Source organism: Polypterus senegalus, chromosome 16 (genome assembly GCF_016835505.1).
Source record: "Polypterus senegalus isolate Bchr_013 chromosome 16, ASM1683550v1, whole genome shotgun sequence".
In the NCBI taxonomy this organism is placed as follows: Eukaryota; Metazoa; Chordata; class Cladistia; order Polypteriformes; family Polypteridae; genus Polypterus; species Polypterus senegalus.
In genome coordinates, this window is record NC_053169.1 from 30,910,868 (window position 1) to 30,923,113 (window position 12,246).

Below are 12,246 nucleotides of genomic sequence, written 5' to 3' on the forward strand. Positions count from 1 at the left end.
AATCCTGATTTTTTCAAAGTCTTTTGAAAAGCAGTGTGGGGTACAGCCCGGACACAGATAGGTAGACATGTTGGTTCACCACACACGTTTATTTGCAATACTAATTTACAGTGCACAACCCAGTGCTGCAGCACCAATCACCCCTTCAAGTCCTGGCCAACACAATGCCCTGCTCAGCCCTCAGACCACCTCCACTCCTCTCCTCCGAGCTCCGTCCACTTCCACCCAACTCTTGCCGTCGACTGGAGGGAGGCGGCCCCTTTTATGCACGCCCGGATGGGCTCCAGGTGCTTCCTGAGGAGCGTGCGGCAGAAGCACCAACTGTGTAGCCGGAAGTCCTCCGGGTGTTCCTGCTCCTCTTCCCCCCAGCACTTCCTGGTGTGGCGGAAGTGCTGAGGTCCAGGGATCCCAAGGCATTGGGGCGTCCCCTGGCGGTGACCACGGGCCCCTATAGGGTTGTGCTTCCAAGCCCTCTACCCGTTGGCCCCCAAAGGAACCAGGGCGGTCACCCCCAGATGGTCTGGGGAAGGCGCAAGCCCTCCTCCAGTCCTCCTGGGCATCCCGGCCGGGTCTCCACCCCAGCCACCTCTGACAAGCAGTAACTTCAACCCCTTGTATCCGATTAGAAACTGAACCCCCAGGGTCGGTTGATGTGACATGAACAACATATTGCTTTACTCTTTTAACATAAGGGTGTGACTTCCTGGTCTAAAAGAAGTTTTTTTTTGGAACTGCATAACTAGACATCAAGTCGTGCTGAAACGGTACATCATATGTAGGGGTTTTCTTGCACCGTTGAGTCAGCAGGTGGTGGAACAAAAACAACAACAAAAAAAAAAAAAAACTGAAGTGATTTCAAAGCGTTTCTAAGTAATTCTTGTGAACACAAATGAGTGTGATTAACAGATGAGTTACTGCGGCCATTATGTGCAACCTCAAACATGGTACAGGCTGAGGGGGCTGCCAGCACACTTATGGAGGTTTACTGCCTGCTGTCATTAGCTGCAAGAAATCAGATGTGCTTCTGGATTAGTATGCGTGGTTAAAATAACACGTTTCCTTTTTAAGCATAATCCTATTTAAATAATACAGCGGGGAATAGAGCAGCAAGTCTCTTATCGGTCAGTATGATTTTTATTCAACCAAGGCAAAGGAAAAGTAAACATTCATTTTCATAAATACTTCACATTTTTGGATTACTCTGATACATTATCTTGTTGTTCTGGCAAATTGTTTCATTCCTCCTCTGCAGTGTCCTTCTCGATTTCATTGCTTTCTCCAGATAACCCTGAAAAATTTGTGAGGCCATCTTAAGCTATTTTGATTCCAAGGCTGCACTGCACTTCTATTCTGGTAGCTGCATTTAATTTGCAATGAAAAACAACGCGTCACAGTCCTGTAATTATAATCAGAGGGCCAGGAGATGAACTACTGTGTTACTCTACAGGCGACTCAACTGAACTTGAATACAATAAGAAAAATCCAATCAGTAGAAAATAGGAAACAATGTATTAAATATGTGAAGGCCCTAAAGACATTGGATCAAAGATCCATTTTATGAACCTGCTTTATTCATCACTGGGGTCGATCACAGGGCACACTTACTCACTCACTCATACCAGGGGCTCAGTCGGAGTCTCCCACTAGCCTACCATGCATGCCTGTGGAATGTGGGAGGAAACTGGAGGACGTGAACAACGTGCAGACAAGAGTCGGCCCAGATTTGAACCCAGGAGTTGTGAGGCCTGTAGTGCAAACCACTGTCGCACCCAACTGTCAAACAGTAAAATTTAATATGAACTAGTGCTGCTAACAAGTGCCTATGTGCCAAAATTGCAAATTTCCAGCTGTACACAACAGCACAAGCTACCTTCTGTGTGACATATTGGATATAATAGAGTGCTGCTCCTCAGCTGTTTTAGATTCCTAACTGTTAAGGTAAAGAACTATCCATTCATCTATCCATTGTCCTCACCTCCTTATCAAGCAGAACACATGCTTTAAAATAATAAAGCTATACAAAAAGTAAACCTAGGAACCTTTTTGGCCATCGGTTCAAGTTCATTGCTACATATTTGACCTCTTCCCCATCTTACGATGGAACAGGAAAATAACCTGAGATATACTGTAACTAGCTTATCCAGTTTAGGATATGGGAGACCTAAGCCTATCCAGGCAGCAGTGATCAATAATAATTAGGAGACAAAAAACGAACCAGAAATAAGACCCTTGAGGGCCTGCATGATGCACATCTGATCATCTTAAGTGTTATCTGTATGATCTACTGTTCACAAACAAACTGCCTTTAGGGATCACATCCATCCATCCATCCATTTCTAAACCTGATTATTAAATCTAAATCTATAACAGAGTCATGGGGCATCCCAGCAAGCATTGGGCACAAGGTAGGAGCAATCTTTGGACAGGGAGAAAGCCCATCACAGTATGAGCAACACACACACCAATTTAACAACTCCAGTCCACCCAACACATGCATACTTCATGTAGCTTGAACCCAGGACTTGAACCCTGGTCACCATCACAATCAATATGAACAAGAAACAGCAAAGTATACTAAACGAAGATAACATCTCATTCCTATTGTTTTTCATTCAAGACATAATGAAGACAAGGGTTCATCCGTAACTTATTTTGTATGACCAACACAGTGGTGCTATCTCACATTTTGGAGAGACTGGTTCAAATCCCAGCTCTGTGAACTTTGCACTCTCTAATCACATCCATGTCAGTTTCTTTAATTTTCAATTTTCAATTCTAAATTTGTTTGGTGTACCCCATTCATGGTTGGGGCCTTCTTGGTACCTCTGCCACAAAGGTGGGCTCTGGCAAACCATCAATCACCCCGATTAAAAAAATTAAGAAAAGCAGACAAGATAGATCAAATGTTTAATGGTACCTCCCAGCACCGAGAACTGGATTAATCGAACTTGAAAGTGAATGGATGGATGGATGGATGGATGGATGGATGGATGGATGGAGACAGAATAAAATGGCTACCTTACAGCTCTTTTGTATAAATCCCAGCCCAGTCACTGTCAATGTGGACTTTTGCACTTTGTCCACTGGGGATTTTCCTCAGGTATGTGGATTATAGCAGCTTTATTGTCTACTCTCAGTTTGGTGTGGGTTAATATTGGCATTTCTGTGGTGTGTGTGAGGTACGTTGGGCTGTCCATCAGTGCGTCCTGCTTTAGACACAATGCTGCTTGAGATTAGACTATCCATCCATCCACACATCCATCGATCCATCCATCCATTTTTCTAACTCATTAATCCATGGTAGGGTTTTGTGGAAGTTGGAGCCAACCCCAGTAAGAACAGACTAATAGGTTTCAAATACAATAAGATTTCTGCCACAGTAGTCACCTCTGCTGCACAACAGCTCCTCAAGATGGGGCTTGAATCCCAGACAGCTCACCCTCTGCATGATGTTTGCAGTTTTACCCTGTTTTCTTCTGGATGCCCCAGTTTTCCTTCTCCATCTCTAAGAAATGTAGGTTAGTTTAGTTAGTATTGCCAGATTGGCCTGGTGTGGTTGTGTGATTGAGGGTGTCTTGTTGTGTACTGGCATCCCGTCCGGGATGTTGCGCAGATTAATTTGATAACCCCAAAACTGAATTGAACAGGTTCAGTAATTCGATGGATAAAATAAAAATAATTTATTTAGTTCATATATTCAAATAATCAAATAATATTTCAAAATAACTCATATCTGATTACTTTATGAGGCAATCAAAAAACATCTGCTTTAGAGCTTTTCATTGAAGAAACAGAGGCGGCAGTGAATATTAAAAGTGAGTTACTGTATATGTCCTTCCAATCTGAAAGGATCCAGCTGCTCCAAAAATTCTTCATCATATCGTATATGGCAAATTTGGGTCACGTTATAAATAGCTCTGCCTTAACATTGTTTTCTGCTTTGCTATGTAACATATACAGCTGTACTTAAAATACGTTAGTGCTGTAAATAACCAACCACTCCAATGTAAATCTGTGACTATTCCTTATTATTATTTATTACTTAGACACATGCCAACACAGGATAGTAACACTACTCCTCGGTGATCTTTCCTAAATTTGTTATTTATAAATCACAGTAACTATTATAAGTGAAAAGTTGTACTGTCCAGTCAGTCACAGTGACCACAGGTGACTATTCTCATAAAAATTTAACTTAATGCCAAAAGTGCAACAAAACATGAAATGAAAATAGAACTTGTGATTTTCTTACCTTATTCCTTGTCAAATCGTTCCACAAAGCGTCTTATTATTCAATTGAGCTTAATACCTTAGAGATGCACCAATGTGTGTCTTAATCACAATCCTGCGACAAGCGAGTTGAAAACAGTAGCAGGAGGAAAACCTGTTTTGTCATCAGTATTATTTTTATTTTGTGCCCAACACTCCCATTAACAGACGTATCCAGCACCTGCACCAGTCTGTCATTTAGCTCCTGTCCATTTCAGTAGTGTTGAATTTCACTTTAAAGTCAACTTTTTTTTTTAGCTCAATAATAAAGTCATCCAGTCTTTTGTCTCCCGTCTCAGTAGCTGTTCAGGGAATGCTGTTTTTTTTTTCTTTTCTTTTTTTTTTTTTTTGCAGCAGGTCTTGATCAGAAGCAGGTATCTCTTTTATCTTTAGATGTCTTTTTTTCTCCTTTCAAATGGTGTGATGTGGGAATAGCCAACAAAGACTGCTTGCCTGTGATCAATCTGAGCATTATTTGAAGCCTTGGAGCAGAAGGCAGGCGCATCAGACTGAGGCAGTGTACCCTGTGGGCTGGACTTTCTGCTCTCTCCTTGTGGCCCTCCCCTCTCTCGCTCTCCTCTCCCTCTCTCTGTGTCTGTCAAAGAGGCTGAAACAGTAAAGATCATACAAGGGATCCCACTCGCTTATCCAAAATCTACCGCAGTATTGGTCTGGCTATACAATTTCCATCTGCATGCTTTGAACAATGAGGGTATTACTAAGAAAAAAAAAGAAACAGAAGGTAAGGAGATGAGAAGAAGAGTTAGCAAACAAAATCTTGCTAGTTTTAGTGACTGTAAATCAGGGGTCTGTGATATTTTACAGTGTGGATTCAGAAAGCATTTGGACTCCTTCGCTTTCTACTAACATATAATTTTAAATGGACATTTGTCATTATTATCACACTCAATAACCCATAATGATACAAGAGAAAACATGTTTTCAGAAGTATTCAAAATGTTAACTCAGTACTTTGTAAAAGAACCTTTGGCAGCAGTTACAGCTTCGAGTCTTCTTGGGGAAGTCACTACAAACTTTGTACACCTGGATTTGAGCAGTTTATTCCATTCTATCTGGCAGATCCTCTCAAGCTCCATCATGCTGAATGGGAAGCATCCATAAAATGCCATGTTCATGTCTCTGCAACGGATGTAGCTCTCTTCACAACAACACAGACACAGGTCGGGTTCTTTGAAATGAGCGTTTATTGATTGGACTTGTCTTACTCACACCGTCACGCCTCCACGGCATGAGAACTACATGGTGAGTAATCAGTACAAAACACATTAGCAAATACATAGTAATTTGCGTGCACACATGATGAAATACAAAACATTTAGTGCAAACATGAAACAAAAGATGTTTTACAAATAAAATACCTCGTTGGCCGCTTGTCATGAAAAGAGGCTCTTAAATCCTTGAGTCACTTTGGTTGTCTGCTTTAGCTTCAGGCATCTATAGTTTTAACTTTGAATGCAACATGGCAGAGCCTCGTGAGAGACATCTGCTCACCTGTGGTCCATGGTCTTTCTCATGTTCTCTCGATAACTCCTAAGTGCGTTCTTGCAAGACACATTACTTTACATACACATTATCTTAAAGTCATTTAACTATAACAAACGAATTGTAACATGTAAATTTACTATACACATCACGTTTTAAATTTTGATATTTTAAACTATATATATATATATATTTATGAAGTTATGTAATCCATCATAAATCAATAATCTGCATCATATTGTTCAACAACATTTACAACGGATCTGTTAAGGGGTTTAAGTCTGGGCTTTGGGTGGGGCACTCAAGGACAGTCAGAGATTTGTCACAAAGTCTCTAAGCTTTGTCTTGGTTGTATATTTCAGGTTATTATTGTCATGTTAAAAGGTAAATTGTCACCTAGTCTGAGGTCATATGCACTCTGGAGTAGGTTTTCTTAGCTGTAATTATCCTTCCCTCAGTTCTGATCTGTCTCCCTTTCCCTGTTTTTGACAAGCACCCCAAAGGCAAGATGCTGCCACCACCACACTTCACTGTAGGGATGGTATTAAGCAGGTGATTAACAGTGCCTGGACTGCACCAGCCACAAAGTTTCTTCCAGAGACTTCAATGTTTATCTCATTAGACCAGAGACCCTTAAATACCATGTGGTAAACTCCCAAGTTGGCTGTCAAATGCATTTTACTCACGTTTGTCCCTCTACCATAAACACCTGATTGATGGACTGCCACTGCGATGGTCTTCTTTCCTATCTCAGCAGAGGAGTTCTGAAGCCATGTTAGAGGTATCATTGTGTTCTTGGTCAGCTCCCTGACTAAGGATCTCCTTGCCCGGTTATTCAATTTGGCCAGACAGTCAACTCTAGGATGAATCCTGGTGGTTTCAAATGTTTTTTGTCTCACAATCATTGAGGCCCCTGTACTCCTGGGAACAGCCAAAGCTATAGAAATGTTTTTTTACTCTTGCAATAATCTATGCCTCACTATAATTTGGTCATGGAGGTCTACAGTGACCTCCTTCGATGCCATGGCTTGGTTTATGTCGGGAAATGCAGTGTGAATTGTAGACTATTAAATACATAGGTGTGTTATTTTCTAAATAATGTGCAATCAATTCAATTTGCCATATGTGGACTCAAGATCTAGACACATCTCAGGGACAGCTAAAGCAAACAGGATGCACCTGAGCACAATTTGGAGTGCCATAATAAAGGGTCAGGTTTGGAGTTTTAGTAAATTTGCAAACCTTTCTGAAAACAGGTTTTCACTTTGTCATTGTTAGTTATTAAACATATATTCATGAGCAGAATTGGCAAATATATCCATGTAAAACATCTACATCACAATAAAGTATGCAGAAAGTGAAGGGGTCTGAATACTGTCTGACTCCACTGTATATGGTGTACCACAAGGATCTTATTCTGGGCCTGCTGTTATTTTTAATCGATTAGACAGATTATTTTGAAACACAAGGTGAACTACTACAGTTATGCAGGTGACATAAAGCTTTACGTATCTGTAATACTTCAAAACCCTGCCGTTCTGTGTCTTACTTGCATTTCGGAATGGATGAGTAGTAATTTTCACCCACTAAACCAAGAAAAAAAACGGAAATCTCTCATAACATCACAAGATGCCGAAAAATGAACTTACACTTCTGTTTTTAGCCAACTTGATTACTGTAATGGACTCCTAACATGAATTAATTGCAGTTAATTCAGAATAGAGTAGCAAGAATCTTAACCAGAGCACATCTCATCAGTCTTAGCATAGTTTATATTAGTTATCTGTGTTACCTATAGAAAAAAAATTTAAATACCATTAATATTATATAATGCGCTCAATAATTTTGCTCCTCTTTATATTTTGGGGTGCCTCTCCCTTTGTATTCCTAGTCATATTCTTAGGTCTTGTTATTCTAAGAGCTAAGCATACTGTAGATGTGGTGAGATGGCCTTTTGATGTTATGCACCAATAATTTGGAATGTCTTACTAATAGAGATACACCAGGCTAATACCATAGGACATTTTAAAAAGCTCCTTAAAAAACCTAGTTTTTTTAATTTGGCGTTCTCATAGCTGTGTTTTAGCACCAGCTCTAGTACATTATACAGGGTGGCCCACCTCCACCGAGACGACTCCTGTCTCGTCTGCCGACGGATAGGCAGCTGTGGTCATGTCGCCTGCCTTATTTCCTTGCTGTTTGTCCCCTGGAAACCACTTTTGTCGTGGCAGATGGTGCGACTTGCCATACTTCCTGCATATCTATGGCTACTATTTGGGAGCATTTCCCTGACGAAAGGATTATTAGCAAGGGTTTATGGCCACCATGATCGCCTGACTTAACAACGTGAGACTATTTCTTGTGGGGTCATTTAAAGGGCTGTGTGAATGAGACAAATCTGCGGACTGTAAATGAACTGAAGTTGAATGTTGAAAATGCGATACAGAGAATCGATCCTGTGACGCTGCAAAGAGTGTACATGAACATGCTGAAAAGGGCACAGAGATGTATTCACGCACAAAGAGATCGCTTTCAGCATCTTCTGTAAATGGGAGTACCAAATGTAATCATTTTTCTCTTCACCACATAATACAGTCGTCTTGGTGGGGGTGAGCTACTTTTTCGTATTATGTATCACAGTATGATATACTTTTCTATTCTTATTTGTTTTCCAGTTTTCTGTACCACCACCATTTTCTAGAATGAAGCACAAAAACAATAATCAACTGCTTTACCAGAGTTATGTTTGGTAGAATGCAGTGTGTTCCTGAAATGCATTTTAGTTGATAGGGATAGGGGCACCAGGGCACCTGCCTCTTACTGCCATCCAAATCCAGACCCTCATGACAACTTCTGCAAGTGGTGGACCCACTGGAGACTCAACACCTGTTGCTCCTTCAGGCTGTACCCAGCCGGGTCCCATAGGATAAAGGCCCAACCACCAGGTACTCACCATTGAGCCCACCCACCCGGGTCTGGCTCCAGGGCAGTGTCCCCGCTTCCCTTATCTGGGTGAGTAATAATAATAATAATAATAATAATAATAATAATAATAATAATTCTTTACATTTATAAAGTGCTTTTCTCACTACTCAAAGTGCTCTCTCTGCAGGGGTGGTCCGGGAAGCAAACTCGTGTTCTCCTTACTGCGACGCAGATATAATGCATAGGAGGTAATTTGCATGTATATTAGAGAGAATGATTCGAAAAATTGGGTTTTAAAAAGTCTGAAGATGAGTCTGCCTCAATGCCCCAGTTTCATCCTTTTGAGAGTGCAGTAGATGATTCTGTTCAACCTTCTGAGTCCTTACATTTATTTACTAAGCAGAAGCTTCTCTGTCTGAAGTAATTTACAAATGAGGTCAACATAATCAAGTAAACATCAGTCTGGGGGACTGTCTGGGGACACGTGTTACAGGAAAAGGTGACAAAATTGATCACCAGATCCTTGATTTCACTTTTCACAGAAATCAATAAATGAATCTGGTCTCTCACTTAGGACCAATTTGCCTTCGCTGACCCTACCAGGGGCAATTGCCCAGACAATATTAATACAGCTTCTAGGATCACTGGAACACATGAACCCCTCCACCACAATAAGGTTCATGAGCCAAGACCAGTTGAGGTCATCTGTGCATCTTATTAGGATATCTTCTGGATGCCTCCCTTAGGGGTACGGGGTGTTTCGCTTATGTCCAACTGAGTGGAGACTTTGTGGCAGACCAATGACATGCTGGAGAGATTAGATTTCTTGGCTGGCCTGGGAACACCTCAGTATCCCTCTGGAGTAGCAGGATGAGGCACTGGGGAAAAGCGATGTCTGGGAATGTGGATGCTAGTCTGCATGTATCAAGGGGACCAAAAAGTTCCACAAAAAAAGCACACACCATTACATTACTACCGCCATCATGCATTGCTCTCTTCAACAAGGAGGATCTCTGGACCCTAAGGTTTTCAATCATATCCTGGTCCTCCCCTCACCATTAAAGAGTGCTCATCAGATCATGAAATGTATCCTCTATTCTCCAGTGTCATATGTTTGTATTTCTTAGCACACTTTACACATGCTTTTATTTTGGAATTATGTTTCATAACCATCTATGAAAAGCTATGACAAAAACTGTATGTACTGTACATTCTGGCCAATATGTACTATGTGTTACTCCACAGGTAAAGTCGTATACATACTACCAGTACCTTTCATTAACAATCTGTTTTCTGACCAAAAGGCTGTTATATGTTGGTGGATTTGTTTTTTTGATGGCTCACTCTTAATTCAAGTGCAACACTGGAATGCATGAAAACTCCTTCGGCATTGTGGCTGATGCTGGAATATCAAACACCATTAAAATAATGCAGTCAAAGTCACTACAGTTGTTAGGTATACTCACTTTCTTTGTCTCATATTCTCAATTCATATAAAAATATATTCGCCTCGTGGAAGTTCTCACATCTAATGAGGGGGTCATGAGGCTACTGGAAAGGGTTCTGCAGTGCTCCCGATATCTATGCAAAAGTCCTGGTGTTTCCTGTCATGCTATATGGTTATGAGACATGGACTCTGTCCAGTGACCTGAGACGAAGACTCAACTCCTTTGGTATTGTGTCTCTCCGGAAAATCCTTGGGTACCACTGGTTTGACATTGTGTCGAATGAGCTGTTGCTCATGGAATCTTGAATGAGGTCCATTACCTGCATTGTGAGGGAGTGTCAGTTACGGCACTATGGTCATGTGATGCGATTCCCCAAGGGTGATCCAGCTCGTAAGATCCTCATTGTTAAGGACCTGAGTGGCTGGACCAGGCCAAGGGGACGCCCATGTAAAACCTGGCTGCAGAAGATAGAAGGTAATTTCCGAAGGATGAGACTGGACCGCATGTCTGCCTCAGGGGTTGTCAACTGGGATCCCAAGCTGTTTTATTGTGTGGTGGCTGTGGCAAACGCACTGTACCAGTGCATGCTCCCCAACCTGACCTGACCTAAGCGCTCACTCCTATTAATGTGACATACCTAAATCATCATTGGTGCAGCCAACTGGTTTTAGAAGTCACATGATTAGTTCACTGTAGATCAACTGTCTGGGATGTCAATTCATTGTACTGTCATGCATGTGTGCCAGCGGATTGCTCCCCTTGTCTCATCTGAGGTATGTAGTACCACTCAGGGATGAGAGGGGGCACTGACACTAATCATGTCCTCTTCTATTCCCTCCACAGTGCCGAGAAGACGCCCAGTGAGGGTAGCTGAACCCAATGTTTCAGGTCTACCACCTACTGTATAAAGCACAGAGTCGCTGTAAGGAGGCGTCACTCTGTGAGCAGAGCGCACACTGCATGATGTTGCTCCTATTTTGTGATTTTCAGGAAGGAACATTTCCGTAAGCTTTAATTTGCTCTCTATTTTTTATTACCATTTGATTTCTATCTCATTCAAATGAGAGCTTGTTTTACTTTTTGTTGACTTTAATTAAAAGGACAGTCGGTTTGACGCCCCGTTTATCTGTTGGACTTGTTGTTCCTCACTCAGCCACATAGTATAAATGCACATCATCTTGAACATCCAGCTTGTAGGGAGTCAGTATGGTGCCCTAACCTACATAATGAAGACAAAAAACACTCCAAGAAACATTGAGAAAAGATTGAAAAATAGAAGCTAGATTGGGACAAGAAAATATCTAAGCCACTGCATGTACCTTGGAGTCCAGTTAAGTCAATAATTAAAAATGGGAGAGAGAATGGCACAGCGGTAAATCTAAATCTGCCTGGAGCAGACCATCCACAAAAGCTGAGTGAATATACAAGAAGATGACTATTGAGAAAGGTCAACAAGAGAGCTTTGAGAACTCTGAAGCAGTTCCCACATACACTTCCTGAGATTAGAGAGACTGTGCAGACAACAACTGTTACCCAAGTGCTTCACCAGTCACAGCTTTAAAGGAGAACAGCAAAGAGAAAGCCACTGTTAGAATGACTCGGGTCAGTTTTCCAAAAGGCACATGAGAGACTCTCTAGTCAGCAGAAAGAATGTTCTATGGCATGATGACCAAATTCAGTTTTTTGCCCTTCAAACTAAATGCCATGTTTGGTGTAAGCCAAACTCTGCACATTTTAAAAAAACATGCCATCCCCACCATTAAGTGCAATGGTGTCCGCATCATGCTGTGGGGATGGATGGTTCACTGAAGGAGGCCCTGAAAGGTTTCTGAGGGTAAAATGAGGGCAGCAAAACACAGGGAAATCCTGAAGGAAAACCTGATGCAAGTCTACAAAAAGTCTGCACCTTGGAAGAAGATGTGTTTTCCAGAAAGATAACAACTCCAAGCATGAAGCCAATGCTACTCAGAAATAACTTAAAAACAACAACATTCATGCCCTGCAGAGGCCAAGTTAAGAGTGCAAATCTCAATCTAAATGAGCATTTGTGGCTAGACTTGAAAAAGGCTGTTCAATCACGATCCCCATGTAATCTAAAAGA

The 12,246-nt window shown here is 41.5% G+C and overlaps 1 protein-coding gene across 1 annotated transcript in view; it reads right to left on the minus strand.

The window, feature by feature from the left end:
- The window catches only part of cdc42ep3 (CDC42 effector protein (Rho GTPase binding) 3), a 36,274-nt gene extending 31,294 nt beyond the window's left edge, over window positions 1-4,980 (minus strand). Inside the window, exon 1 of the mRNA XM_039737931.1 lies at window positions 4,253-4,980. The gene's annotated coding sequence lies outside the window, so the exon portion shown is untranslated. The remainder of the gene's footprint in view (window positions 1-4,252) is intronic.
- Window positions 4,981-12,246: the final 7,266 nt, after the last annotated feature.